Source organism: Sminthopsis crassicaudata, chromosome 4 (genome assembly GCF_048593235.1).
Source record: "Sminthopsis crassicaudata isolate SCR6 chromosome 4, ASM4859323v1, whole genome shotgun sequence".
Classification (NCBI taxonomy): domain Eukaryota; kingdom Metazoa; phylum Chordata; class Mammalia; order Dasyuromorphia; family Dasyuridae; genus Sminthopsis; species Sminthopsis crassicaudata.
The window spans coordinates 384,805,509-384,818,589 of NC_133620.1; the positions used below are offsets into that span (position 1 = coordinate 384,805,509).

The 13,081-nt window shown below is 32.6% G+C and overlaps 1 protein-coding gene across 1 annotated transcript in view; it reads left to right on the plus strand.

Moving 5' to 3' along the window:
- The window catches only part of SLC35F3 (solute carrier family 35 member F3), a 511,111-nt gene that overhangs the window by 23,568 nt on the left and 474,462 nt on the right, over positions 1 to 13,081 (plus strand). The gene's annotated exons all lie outside the window — the stretch shown is intronic.

Consider the following 13,081-nt stretch of genomic DNA (forward strand, 5'->3'; position numbering starts at 1 on the left):
TCATATATATATATATATATATATATATATATATATATATATATATATACATATATATATATATATATATATATATATCTTTATATATATATACACATATATATATGTATGTATGTGTATATATATACATACACATACATATATATTGATATTTATATAATTATATCACTGCACAAGAAAAATCGGATCAAAAAGGAAAATATGAGAAAAAAAATGCAAGCAAACAACAACAAAAAGAGTGAAAATTCTATGTTGTGATCCACACTCAGTTACCACAGACCTCTCTGGGTGTAAATGGCTCTCTTCATCACAATATCATTGGAATTGGCCTTAGAGATATCATTGTTAAAAAGAGCCACATCCATCAGAATTGATTATTGTATAATATTGCTGTTGCCATCTATAAAAATCCCCTGATTCTGCTCATTTCACTCAGCATCAGTTCACGTATGTCTTTCCTGGACTTTCTGAAATAATCCTGCTGATCATTTGTAAAATAGATTTCTATACCTATACCTCTATTGAGTATGTATGTCATTTCCTCTTTGCGCCAATTGTGATGAGAGTAAGGTTCATTCTCTCACTCTCCTCTCCCCCTTTTCCCCTCCACTGTAAAAGCTTTTTCTTGCCTTTTTTTATGTCAGATAATTTGCCCCATTATACTTTTCCCTTTACCTTTTTCCCAATATATTATTCAATTCACACCTGCTCCCTCTATTTACATATACTCCTTCTAACTGCCATAATAATGGGAAAGTTCTAATGAGTTACAAGTATCATCCTCCAAACAAGGGATGTAAACAGATAAGCCTTATTAAGTTCCTTTTGATATCACTTTCCTGATTACCTCCTTATGCTTCTCTAGAGTCCTATATTTGAAAATCAAATTTTCCATTCATCTCTGGTCTTTTCATCACAAATGTTTGGAAATTATCTATTTCATTGAATGACCACCTTTTTCTCAGAAGGATTATACTCAATTTTGCTGGATAGGTGATACTTGGTTGCAATCCTACCTTCATTGCTCTCTGGAATATCATATTACAAGTCCTCTGTTCCTTTAATGTAGAAGCTGCTAAATCTTGGGTTAGCCTGACTGTGGCCACATTATACTTGTACTGTTTATTTCTGGATGTTTGTAGTATTTTATCCTTGACCTGGGAGTTCTAGAATTTGACTATAATATTCCTAGGACTTTTCATTTTGGGATATCTCTCAAGAGGTGATCAGTGGTTTTTTTTTGTTTTGTTTTGTTTTAATTTTTATTTTATTCTATGGTTCAGAATATTGGTACAAGGAAAACTGTTTTCCTTGATAGCTTCTTGAAAGATGATGTCCAGGATCTTTCTTTAATCATGACTTTCAAGTAGACCAGTATTTTTAAATTATCTCTCTTGGATCTATTTTCCAGGTAAGTTGTTTTTCCTATATTTTATTTTTTCAATTTTTTGGGTTTTGCTTTATTGTATATTGATTTCTTACAGTCATTAGCTTCCAGTTACTCAATTCTATATTTTAATGAAGCATTTTCCTTGGTGAGCTTTTGTACCTCCTTTCCCAAATGGCCAATTTTGCTTTTTAAGGCATTCTCATTTGCTTTTTGCATTTCCTTTTGTGTCACTCTCAATTCTTTTCCTAATTTTTCCTTTATCTCACTTAGTTGATTATCAAATTCCCTTTTGAGCTCTTCTATGTCCTGAGACCAAGTCTTATTTTTTGGAAGCCTTGTATGGAGGAACTTTGACTTTGTTATCATTTTCAGAATGTATTTTGATTTTCTTTGTCACTATAATAACTTTCAGTGGTCAGAATCTTTTTTGTTGTATGTTCACTTTCCTAGACTGAGCTTTTAATTCTTTATTAAAATAGGGCTCTGTTTCCAGGGTGGAGGGTGCCACTATCTTAAGTTTCAGGGGTTTTTCTGCCAGTTGTTTTCAAAGATCCTTTCAGGAATCTGATCACAAGCACATTTTTCCCCCTGGACATGTTCGAAGTGTCCCTGCCCCACTGTAGCTGTAAGATCTAGGATGCTGAATCAACAGAGTTCTCCTTTGCTTTGTGAAACATGGGAATGTTTTAGGGCAATTTAGGAGGAACCAATAGATAGAGAGAAGTTGAAGTAATCTTCAAAATATCTAAATATATACACATATATATATATGTATGTATGTATATGTATATATATGTATGTATATGTATATATATGTATGTATATGTATGTATATATATATATATATATATATATACAGAGAGAGAGAGACAGAGAGAGACAGAGAGAGACAGAGAGAGAGACAGAGAGAGAGAGAGAGAGAGAGAGAGAGAGAGAGAGAGAGAGAGAGAGAGAGAGAGAGAGAAAGAGAATGGGGATGTTAATGGAAGGTCTGACTATTACTTTCTAAAAACAATTACACTCTCCTATATGTCAAACTTTTTAAGTTCTATTGCTGATTTTATTTGAGGGTGTGGTAAAGACAAGTATTCTGGGAATAGAACATCTTAGTAGCTACCAGTGAAGAACTGGAAATTGATGGAAGGAATCAGGTCTCAGCCAAGGACATGCTCCTGCATTCTTTGCTATACTAGGATCTTAAGTCCAGTGACTTCTTTTAATGTAATGTTCAGGTTTCTGGCAGGAAGACCCCTAAGTTTGAGGGATGTAAAGTAAAGGTGTCCACAGCACAACAAAAGAATTAGTACAAAATGTAACCCCTTTAAACATGTTTTATTCCTGAGTTTTTATAGTGGTTTTTATGAAAACTTTAATCCAAGTCAGAGCTACATATCCCACATACCCCCAAAAATGGAACGTTGAATTTGGGATCACTGCTTCCAAACCAGCTCTGCTCTTCAACAGTATGTGAAAAGTTATATATTTTCTCTGGGTCTTACTTGGCTGGACTTGATCAGGATTGTTAACCACTTTTATGACATGGATTCTTTGGTAAGGCCTATGGACCCATTCTAAGAATAATATTCTGAAATAATTTTTTTTCAAGTGATTTGTCCAGGGTCACACAGCTAGGAAGTGTTAAGTGTCTTGAGACCAGATTTGAACTCCGGTCCTCCTGAATTCAGGGCTGGTGTTCTATCCACTGCGCCACCTAGCTGCCCCCTATTCTGAAATAATTTAAGAAAATGACAAACTTCAGTTAAAAGTCAGCAAAAATAAAAATGTAATTTTTTTCATCAAGTTTTACAGACCTCATGAAATATATCCACAGAGTCTGTTGAGCCTAGATTGAGGATTATTGAGGTGTCTTCTACCCTCATCTCAATTTTGCAGATCTTCAGATTTCTAGATGACAAATTGTCACCTTGTTGGCTACTTGTCTTGATTAGTTTCTATGTATTAGCATGTAATAGATTCTTGGTCAAGGGCAGGTTGAACTAAATAGTCTTCTATGCCAGGATCCTGTGATTCTCACCCATCCATATTTTACACCTCACTTTCTGGCCTATTCTGGCTTCTTTTGATCCCAAATTTTCCCGTGCAATGAGTTTCCTATTGATGTCCCCCTCAGGGCCAAACTTCATATATAAGTTCAATTTTCTTCTTAATAGATCGATTTGCATGGCATTCTGGGATCTTTCAAATTGACACTCAGGGTCATGTCAAGATATTTCTCTAGTAAGAGTGCCTAGTGAAGAAGAGCTGAAAAGTATGGGTAGAAAAATCATAATGGCTTACAGAATCTCTGTACTCCTTACTTCAAGCTATAGGCTATTTTTTTTTAAAAAATCTCACATATCTTTACAGCTGAATTTATCCCAAAACATTTCTATAAAGTCATTAGTATTCCTGTTTTGCAGATATAGAAACTGAGGAACAGAATGCAGTACAAATGTTTTCAAGACCATACAGTAATTCAGTAGTAGACTATGAATAATGATTTCTTCCATAAAATATGAATAAAAAATCAAAGACTACACAATGTTATAATGGAAAATATCTCTTTTATTATAAAGAAGAATAAATACTTCTTCAGAATTAAAAAGTAGAGACCATCCATATCAAAAGTGGAAGAAAAGAAGGGGAAAAAGACTCAGTTTATGAAAGATGAAGGATTCAGCAAACTGAGAGGAGGAGCAATTGATTCATTTCAGAATAAAGTAAGCATCTGATCAGAGAAAGGAGTGATAAATAGAAAAGAATAAGTGGAATTTTGAATCTTCAAACGATTCATGATTGAATAAAAAAAACTAAGTGAATCTATTAAAGTAAGGGGAGAATAGATGAAATATTTTAGTATAAAGTGAACCTTTTCATTGACCTAATTAAGAAAGAGTGGAAGACACAGGATTAAAAGAGCAACAACATTCTCTTTTCAACTGTTTTTTTGGTAATAATTGATTTTTCACATCTTTCATCCAAAGAGCACAAAGCACTTTGTAAATATTAATCCATTGATTCTTAGAAGTATTTTGTTAGGAGTTAGAAAGAGCTTTTATGATAATTTTATAGGGAAAGAAATCTGTAAGTATTGAAATTATCTTGACTATGACAGTAGTATGATGATTCTGAAGCAGAATTCAGAATAGAATCCTACATTCTATACTTAAAGCATTTTCTCAGTCCTATGGGTGTCCTTGAAATAGTTCATAAAATCCCCATCCTTAAGTATAGAAGATCAATGTACTTTCTCAGAGAAAGATTGGAAAGTGCTCTGGTCAGAATAAAAGTGGCTTATATTTTCCTCTTCTTGTGCTGTGTACAAATAACATAATAGTGTGGTATGACTGTGACTTGAGCTATGGCTATATAAGCATTAACTAAATAAAGAAATGTCTTTGCAACAGAGAAAAAAGCAAGATTTCTTAACCTGATATTAGTTTAAAAAAATCTGTTTTCTTTTAAATCGAATGATGCATTAACTTAATTTTAAAATATGATATCAACCTCCCCTGGAGTTCATTTCTAATTTTTTCTCAATATGGAGACATTAGACAAATGCTGGCAAATGGTTGCTCCAGCCTTGCGTCATGGTTCATAACACTCATCCCTGTGGCATATGAATTATAGATAGAGTTACTTAACAGGCAATAATTCTCTAGGGAAGACTTCTATTGGCACTGTTCTGAGCGGTTCAATCATGTTATTGATGGCAACAAGTGTAAAAAGGAGCTTGGTTTAAATTTACTTCAAAACATTTCTCAAAAACCAATCACCACAAAAATTCTTGGACAATGCAAAGCTCTTCAATGATGCTTCAAAAAGCACATGAGAGAACATAATCACAATGGCTAACATCCCAGCAATCCTTTGAAATATAATTGCCTTAATTTTACAGATTAGGAAACTGAGATTCTAAAAGTTAAATGAGTTTTCTTTAGTCACAAAGATAGTATGCAGAGATGGATTTGAACCATCTGGAGGATTGAGTTTCACTATATACAGGGGATCTCTTCTATTTAAACTCAATACTATACTCTAAGATAATAGCAAACAAATTTATTCAACATATTCTGTGGCTATTTTCATATTAATTAAGATTAATAATTAGGAGTTATAAAATTGTTTATATTGTTACATCTTCCAAAAAATCTGGTATGATTTTGATGTATACATGATGGGTATTATGTTGGGAGAAAGCCTTTAAAGAAGTTTATTGCTATTCTAAGTCATTTTTTAATCACCATAAAATAAAAAATATATCTTGTGTTTTCTATCTCTTTCATTCATTTGTGTAATTATAAAGAAGTGTACTGTAGAGCATTTAGTTAATGGAAAATATGTTTGATAATGAGATGTATTACCCATGTTTTTAACTTGGCCTTTCAGTTTGGATCTAAAACACATCATTTTAAGCATAAAGCATTTAATATGTAATTATTTCTGACCCTTCAAGATATATCTGCACAAATAATTTTCACTTTACCTAATTCAACTACAGCCCTTAGCTTCATCTTGCTCAGATGTTCTTCTGAGAAATTCTCATAAATGCCACAAAGCCACTGCCTTTCATCGTAATGGCCAAGCTGATTGGCATATATTCAAATACAGCTTAGTGTAAGGAAAGATGGAATTATGTGAATTTTGCTTGAGAAAAAATTAAATTTAGTGCATAATTTGTAGTAGATTTTTGGCCTCATTCCACATAGTGTTTTTCTTGCTGCTGATAATCTTCAGCCAACAAAGGGGGAAAAAAAATGTGACCAAATTGCCTAGGGCACACTGTAGCAAAGTTCTTTATGTTTTCTTCTGACAATTTTTGCTATTGTCACCCAAGAAAGCAGGAAAGATTTCCTTAGACTCTTGGGGCTATAGCTTAGTCCCACATTATTCTAACATGGATTCCTCTTCTCTCCTGATTTACAATCCTGATGTGAGTCATCAGCATATTACATATTTAGCCAGATTATAGATAAAATAATCTTTACTGCAGATAACATATTATTAGGACATGCTATATACAATTAAACAAATTGCAGTTATCCTGCTTAATGTATTCAGCTTGGCATAAGAATTTAATATTACAACACATATTTACATTTATATGTATATATATATATGCATACATATAAGTATACATGTACTTGTGTGTAACACCTATATTGCCTATATGTTATATATATGTATATGTATGTATATAAATTTAAAGTTGTTTTATATGCAATATAATCAACTCATTCATAGAATTGTACATAGCTGAAACTGTATTTTCTTCTGTCACTTGAATCAGAAACAGTTTTCGCTTCCCTGGATTACACATTTCCCATACTTTTCCACTCCTAAACCTTATCTGCCCATATTATTTTCCATAACCAATCTTTGTCCTTGTACATTCTATTTAAAGCATTTAAAAATTGAACTACTTTTAAAAAATCTATATGGTAACCTTCTTTAATTATGTTATGGATTTTGTTTATGGATTTATTGATTTCATTAATATTATTTTCCTTGTTGTATCCTACTTTCTAACTATTGGTATAATCCAAGTTTATTTAATCATATCATCTCTCATGCACTCAGTTATCATGTATATGAAGATGACTCCCAAATAAATATAAATTTATATATTCATCCCTAATCTTTCACCACCTTCCTTCCTTCCTTCCTTCCTTCCTTCCTTCCTTCCTTCCTTCCTTCCTTCCTTCCTTCCTTCCTTCCTTCCTTCCTTTTCTTTCCTTTCCTTCCTTCCTTTTTTCCTTTATTTCTTCCTCATTTTAGGTAGTAAAAGTAATATTTTTTTCTTTGTGTCCTTATTTTTTGTTATAGTCTGTCAATATGTACTATGTCAGATAGTGTGCTAAAACTTCTTTTTTATTTAATTGGCAGAAATCTATATTCTCTTCTTCTTGAACCCTACCTTGGGGATAAAAGAGGAAAAGAAAAAGAAGAGAAGGAAGTGGGGATAGGATGCAGGCAAGGAGAAAGGAGAAGTCTAAGTATTAAAAGTATTTGATGTTAATTCCTGGTGTTTTTAATGTAATAAGTGGCATTTATAAATCACTTTTAGGTTTGCTTTACATATGTTACCTAATTTGATCCACACAAAGAGAAACTGAGGTTGAGATAGTAGATAACTTGCCCAGCTCAAGTGTCCTAGGAAGGATTTGAATTTAGTTCTCCTCTACTTCAGGCCTAATACTTCACTAGTTGTGCTATCTCTCTTTACCTTTGCTAGAATTTTTATATATGTATATACATATATATATGTAACATGTATCACATATATAAAGTATATTTTGACATATATATGTGTATATATATTATATATACATATATATAATATATATATGTATATATCACATATAGTATATAGCTCCTTTTCCCTGAATTCTTTTAATATGTTGTAGGGTTGGAGGAAATAACTTATCAGTCATCTTCCTGTTACCTGAATCCACCTTGTGTATTTATCTGTTTACATATTGTATCCAATCCATAGGATTCAAATTTCTTGTAAGTAGGAATATACCTGTTGTCTTCCAGCACTTAGCCACACCTGCTAAGTACAACAAGTGGCACAACTTTCAAAGCTCAATATATTGTTTTGGGTCACAAGCATACTAGCCAATTTCTCCTCTTCCCTGCCATGATATTACATTTTCATTAAAGCAATGAAATCTAAAAATGGTAGCTGTTAGACAATCAAGTTAAATAAATATTCATTTGTGACTAATTGCTTTAGACACTGGTATAATTAAATGTCGTTGTGAACCTTGTAAGTTAATTATATGGAAGGAGGGGGATGAGTTTTGGCTTATATTAAAAATGTGTTCCTAATGTGAAGAATTGACTATGTCACACAAGGCTTGCAGGGGAGTCATATGCTGCCACTGTAAGATGTCAGAGTGCTTTAATCACAGTTGTTACACAGATTCTAGTCCTTTTGCATGAGCCATTTGCTAGAGAACCACTTTCAAAAGCCGACATGAGTCCAATATGTAAAGAAGAATATTTACAGGTCTCCTGAGATTGAAAGAATTTTCTCTTTTAGACTATTGTTACTGAGTAAGAAGGAAGTGAATAAAGAAGATAGATATTCTGAAAACTCTCAAAAACTGAAAGTGCAAATAGTGAGGAATAGGGGAGGAGGCAATTTCCTAGACTTCTTTTTATTTTTATCCCATTTGCCACAAGTTTTAGGATCCCAAGTTGTCCTTGGCCCTAGAATGGCTAATCTGAACAAAAATAGGCAATGCACCTATTTTTAATCTATTTAATGCATCTTAGCATGCACCTGATTTGACTTCCTTTAAATTGTTAAGATTTAAGAAAATATTGACCCTTTGCTTCAGGACTATGGTTTTCCCATCATTGAATGTTTCATTTGGTGATATAACTATTCCTGTTAGCATCTTAGGTTCCTGTTCAGAAGATGAGATTCCTCTGGTGGGCTCTCTTATATTGTGACTATGCTGCTTTGTCATTCAGTAAGGAACTTGACAAATGGAATTCCCAACAATAAACTTACTGTTTTCTATGTGCATTTCTAGGGAATAATGCTCTAAAATGTTAGATCAGAATCTATTAGAAATAATACTATGTGAAAGCTCTAAAACCTTACCATGTCTTGAACAATCTCCAGCTAGGAAAATAAAGAGTAAAAGGAATTCCAAAAGACATATTTTTCTCCTCCAGAGGGAGAAGTATGAAAATCTGTGACAGAACAGTTATTTACAATTCTTTTTAATGACAGGGATATTCCATATGGAATTATACACTGTTCTAGTCTCCCTCCAGGCAAGTATACATCTGTCATACAATGCCTCTGCACAGTTTGAGGAAAAACACAAAGGAAAAGAAAGGCATTTTATTGGCTTAAGAAATACTGTAGGGATGCATTATAGCACTGTAGAGAGGCAAAGAAGAACTTTAAGTGAAATAGAAATGACATGAGATATACCATCCATTTTCCACTTAACTATACCTTTATGGCTAAGTGAGATGCACTCTCATGTTCCTAAAATATCTAATACATATATATATATATATCACAGTCAGTCAGTCAATAAGTATTTAGTAAGTATCTAATATGTGAGAAATCATTCAATTATAGACCTGAAAAGGACATTAGAGGTGATTTAGTCCAACTCCCTCATCATACAGATGATTGAAAAGTCATTTATTATGTCAACTATGTATAGAACACTCTGATAAGTACCAGGAATACTGATCGAAAAGTACAACATGCATATCCTTTTATCCACTACTGGGTCTGTATCCCAAACATATCATAAAAAGAGGAAAAAGATCTACTTATGCAAAAAATGTTTATAGCAACTTTTTGTTGTAGCAAAGAATTGGAAATTGAGAAAATGTCAATCAATTGGGGAATAGTTGGACAAGTTATGATATATCGATGTAATAGAATACTATTATTCTAAAAGAGACTTATATGAAATGATGTTGAGTGAAGTGAGTAGAATCAGGAGAATATTGTACACAGTAACAGCAATAGTGTTTGATGATCAACTATAATTGACTTAGTATTCTCAGCAATACAAGGACACAAGGCAATTCCCAAAGATTCATGATGGAAAATGCTATACACATAAAGAAAAATAACTATGGAGTTTGAATGCAGATCAAAGCATACTATTTTCATATCTGTTGTTTTTTTTGTCATTTTTCCCTTTTGTTCTGTTTCTTCTTAAACAACATAACTAATGTGGAAATATGTTTACATGATTATATATGCCAGATTGCTTGCCATCCTAGAGATGGTTAATGGGAGAGAGGGAGGGAGAAAAAAAATTGGGGATTGAAAATCTTATAAAAATGGATGTTGATGTATTGTATTTAACTTATACTTTAACATATTTAACATGTATTGGTCAACCTGCCATCTGGGGAAAGGGGTGGGGGGGGAGGAGGAGAAAAGTTGAAACAAAAGGTTTTGCAATTGTCAATGCTGGAAAATTACCTATGCATAAAATGTTTGTAAAAATAAAAAAAATTAAAAATGGATGTTGAAAACTATTTTATATTTAACAACTATTTACAAAAAAGAAAATAAAGAAATCTCAGCATTCTCTGTTCATAAAAAGTTCACATTCCAATGGAAGACAGAACACTTCAACTGCAGATAAGATAGAAAGACCTGGTGGTCATTAGGGTATAGAATTTTAAAAAGATAAAAAAATATATAATCAAGGGCAGTTAGACAATTTCTTTGTAGTCAGAGAATAAGTGTCAGAGACAGAAATTGAACCTAAGTCTTGATGAATCCAAGTTCAGTACTTTATGTCAACATCTCATTCTATTTCATGTTATTGTTAGAGTGAGGAGAAAGAGTGGAACTAATAAAAAGAAGGACCATTGCTTAATTAGAGAGTGGGTTAAAAGAGAAATATTAAGGGAATCGAAGGATTGTAAGATAGGGAGAAGGAAAGGAAAGGGAACTCAAAGTCAGTGACCTCCAAGTAAGGTGAGGTCCTCAGGTGAGAGAATTAGGCAAGAAGGTACTATGAGAAGTGGATGATTATTTTAGACCTTCTCTTTGCTACTGTCATTCAAAAAACTATGTTCCTTTGAATGCCACTTTTTTATGGCAGTCTATGTCACCCAGTCCACAGCTTTCTTCTAGTTATCTACTAGCTTCCAAATCATTTAATTTTCTTCTTAACTCCAACTCTTTCCTTTATTTTTTTACTTCATATGGAAATTGACATCTTCTTAAACACACTGGTTCAACAATCTCCCCAATGTTCACGATCTACATTTTTATTCTGCTCGTAATCTCTCTGTGTCTCTCTCTGTTTTTGACTCTGTCTCTGTCTCTCTAATCCTACCTCTCTATCTCCCTTTCTGTCTCTCTGTCTCTGCCTCTGTCTCTGACTTTGTGTCTTTCTCTTTGTCTCTGCCTCTGTCTTTCTCTGGGTCTGACTCTGTCTATCCCTCTCTCTGTGTGTCTCTACTTTATTTTTCTGTCTTGCTCTATGTCTCTGTCATTCTGTCTCTCTATCTCTGTCTCTGCTGCCTCTGTGTCTCTCTGTCTGTCTTGTATTTCTATCTTTATCTCTGTCTCTTTCTTTCCATCTCTCCTTATTCAATGGTTTCTTTTTTGATGTATATAAAATACTTTATCCTTTTCAAATCCTTAAATAACCTTAATTCTTTTTGTTATTTTAATAATATTTTATTTTCCCAATTACATGTAAAAACATTTTTACATTAAAAAAATTTTGAGTTCCATATTCTTTCCCTTCATTCCCCATTCCCTAAGATGATAAGCAATTTGACATATGCTATACATGTGCAATCATGCAAAACATATTTCCATATTAGCTATGTTGTGAAAGAAGATACAAATCCTCATTGGCCCCATTTCCTTATCTTTCATTCACTTTCATCATCATCCCTTAGATTCTGGCTTCTAACTCCACTATTCAGCTGAAACTTAATTTTCAGAGGTTACTAATATTCTCTTAACTGCTAAATCCAAGAGCTTTTTTAAAGTTTTCATTCTAAGTGATCTCTCTAGTTATAGACTCTGTATTTAATTTCTACCTTGATGGATGCTCTGTCTTATTGTTATGGGAATTCAAATCTATATAAAATATAATTATAGCACTCAGTGAACTTAAAAGAGACAAAATATACATATCTATATATGTACATATATAGATATATACATACATACGATAGTGTATAATAAATGTAAATAAAATAATACAGACAAAAAATCTTAAAGATGTTCATGGAGCATGTGGCTGGATAGTCTTAAGCATAGAAGCATGGAAGTAGGAGTATAGAAAAAGCATGTGTGTGTGGTGGGGGTAGTACACTAGTCTAGCTGGAACAAAGAATCCTTTTTTTACAGATTTTACATTTGTTCCTTTTATTGAAAAAAATAGAGCAATATATGCTCTCCCCAAGCCTTAGTGTATCTTTCTCATTTTCAGCAATCTGTCATATAATACATGCAGAATTGATGGTTAGAGACAGTAGATTAATTCTAACTTCTCAATGAAAGAATTAATTTTCTAATTAGATTTCTCTAATAAAAGAAATGAGTTGTTTCAGGAAGCAGGCTCTCAGTCACCAAAAGTATTCTAGCAGAAAATCTCTCATGAGTTAGGGATTTTTCACACACACACACACACACACACACACACACACACACACACACACAGAAACACACATTTATATTTATATGTCTATTCATTCCAGTTACACATAAAACAATTTTTTACATTTTTTTTTGTTTTTTGCTTTTTCTTGCACTTTTTTTTTCCTTTTAATTGAGTCTTCTTGAATGAAATGACTAATATGGAAATCTTTTACTTAATTGCTATACTGAATGCTTACTGTCTCAGCAGGAGGAAGAAGACAAAGAGATAGAATTTGGAACTCAAAACTTTAAATAAAAATATTGTTAAAATGGAAAATATGTATAAGTAAAAAGTGAGGGTTTTATAAAGGTAAAAATATATTTTATGGTTTTGTTAAGATTTTTATTTTTAAAGTAAACTTTAAAAAGGAGAAAGTGAGTCTAGATATTCAATCAATCATGCTTATCCATTTAGAGTAGTCACTTTATCCATAAGTCATAGGCACATCTCCAGTTATGGTTGGTAGCCTATCTAGAAGACAGGGAAGTCCTAGCCAAACCAAATCTATTTATAGTATTGACAA